This window comes from Vulpes vulpes, chromosome 12 (genome assembly GCF_048418805.1).
Source record: "Vulpes vulpes isolate BD-2025 chromosome 12, VulVul3, whole genome shotgun sequence".
Taxonomy (NCBI): Eukaryota; Metazoa; Chordata; class Mammalia; order Carnivora; family Canidae; genus Vulpes; species Vulpes vulpes.
Window position 1 is genome coordinate 76,284,355 of NC_132791.1, and position 2,155 is coordinate 76,286,509.

General features: G+C 50.5%; 1 non-coding gene across 1 annotated transcript; it reads left to right on the plus strand.

Moving 5' to 3' along the window:
* Positions 1–1,681: 1,681 nt before the first annotated feature.
* Positions 1,682–1,763, plus strand: TRNAS-UGA (transfer RNA serine (anticodon UGA)). The gene has a single exon. It is a non-coding gene; the product is annotated as a tRNA-Ser (tRNA).
* The last annotated feature ends 392 nt before the right edge of the window (positions 1,764–2,155 follow it).

Below are 2,155 nucleotides of genomic sequence, written 5' to 3' on the forward strand. Positions count from 1 at the left end.
ATACTGAAACATTCAGAATTTTGATTGTATTATTTAAACTACCACAATAGGGCAGCCCGGGTGGCTCAGCGGTTTAGCGCCGCCTACAGTCCAGGGCCTGATCCTGCATACCCGGGATCGAATCCCACATCTGGCTCCTTGCATGGAGCCTGCTTCTCTCTCTGCCTGTGTCTCTGCCTCTCTTTCTCTCTCATGAATAAATTTATAAAATCTTAAAAAAAAAAATAAACTACCACAATAGGAAATGGAAAGATTTTTGTGTGGTACATGGTTTTCTTTGTTAAAAATATTTCCCTGGGAGAGTGCTTCTCAAAAGTCACTGGGCATCAGAACCTCCTGGAGGACTTCCTGTTAAAACAAATTGCTGGACCGCCCTGCCCCCACTCTCCCGGTTCTGATTCTGTAGGTCTGAACTGGACCTGAGAATATGCACTTCTCAAGAGACCCCAGGTGGTGCACACGCTGCTGATCCGGGACTATACTTTGATAACACTTCTCAAGGACAATACAGTTCAAAATAAATGTACCGTGTTAAATATTATAAACCCTTTGTGAGCCTAAATGGAGGTATACATAAGTGCCATGGTAGTAAGACCAAATAAAACGGACTAGAACACAGAGAGGGGAACATTATTCTTCTTCCTAAAAGGAAACAGATATGAGGGAGCTTTAACTCTCAGAGGAGCATATTCAGCCAGGATCATGGAGGTTACATTCCTTTTGTATCTGAGATTCTGTCTAAACCTACTTGTTTATGCCCTGGCAATGCACTTCCATTGCTAGAATTCAGAGAGGAGTCCGCGGTTTTAGAGGTTCCGATATTTCCATAACTCGGGTTCTGGTTCGAGCATCCCCCTCATCCTCCAACTCCGGTAAACCTTGGGTCTCTGACCCAAGAATCGACCCTATTAATTTGGCTAGATTGATTCCAACATTTGAGTGTTTTTTTTTTTCTTTTTAAATTTAAATTCAATTTGACCACATAGAGAGAGTGTAACACCCAGGGCTCATCTCCTCAAGCATTTGCGTGTTTTGCTTGCCTGTCTGCGCTGCTCTGTGCTGGGCGAGGCGGAGCGCCGGGCCTGGGATGGCAGCGCGCGGAATCTGGGCATCCTTTTCCCGGGACTCCTGGGGTCCACCCCGCATCCCCGCAGGGACGCGCCGAGCTACCTCTTCCAGAGGCCCGCAGACCTGCTCGCCAGCTTCGGTCCGTCCACTCTGGACCGGTCCCCGCTTCCCTCTCCACCCCAGTGTGGCTTTATTCTTTTGCAAGGACCGGTAAGTTGATGCCACTGAAGAAGTACTGATTGAAACTCTAGCTCGGTAGGTCAACTCGACGACCCCCACCTCGCGTCCCCTCCTTTCCGTTCCTAGTCCTGCGGGCGTCTGCGCTCTGGGAGCGGTTCAGCGCTAATTTCCAGCGCGGTTCCCCTTCTACGTGACCGTGGTGTCGGCGGCCTGCCGGCGCCCAGGGTGGCTGACAGTCGAGCCTTCGGTCCAGGAGCCTTGAATGGCACCGCAGCACGGCAGCATCGCCGGCTGCTTCTCGCTTCGCTCCGGACGCGCTCCTCATTCTCCACGGAGAGGCCTGATTTAAGCAACTGCTGCCGGACCTACCACTCTCGACACTCCATGCATCCACCAGGGGTTCTCCCCAGTTCTTTGGGGGAGCAGCGAGCAGGTACTCGTGGCCGAGTGGTTAAGGCGATGGACTTGAAATTCATTGGAGTTTCCTCGCGCAGGTTCGAGTCCTGCCGGTTACGGTTTTACCAGGAACCAACCCAAGTTCCCACAATCCAGATTGTTCCCCAACGTGAATCCTCCACCTGCGGATCTGGAGAGGCGAAGCCTTTCCCTGTGCTCAAAACTGGCGCAAGCTATGCAGGGCAGGGCAGTGCATCTGACCTTATTAGATGGATGCCTCAGACCGCAGACTCTAGGAACACGCTGGGCTGGTACTCCCCTTGACCACTCTCTAGTCCAGGGATGTTAGGATTCATAAAAAGTAGTCACATTAACAGATAGTTTTATTGAACACTTGTGTCAAGACCATATGAGTTAAGCAGGAATCCCATAATTTATTTCCATTTAACAGATGAGGAAACGTCTCAATGCTGTGCAATGTCACGGTAACTGAGGGCTTCCAGAGAGGTTT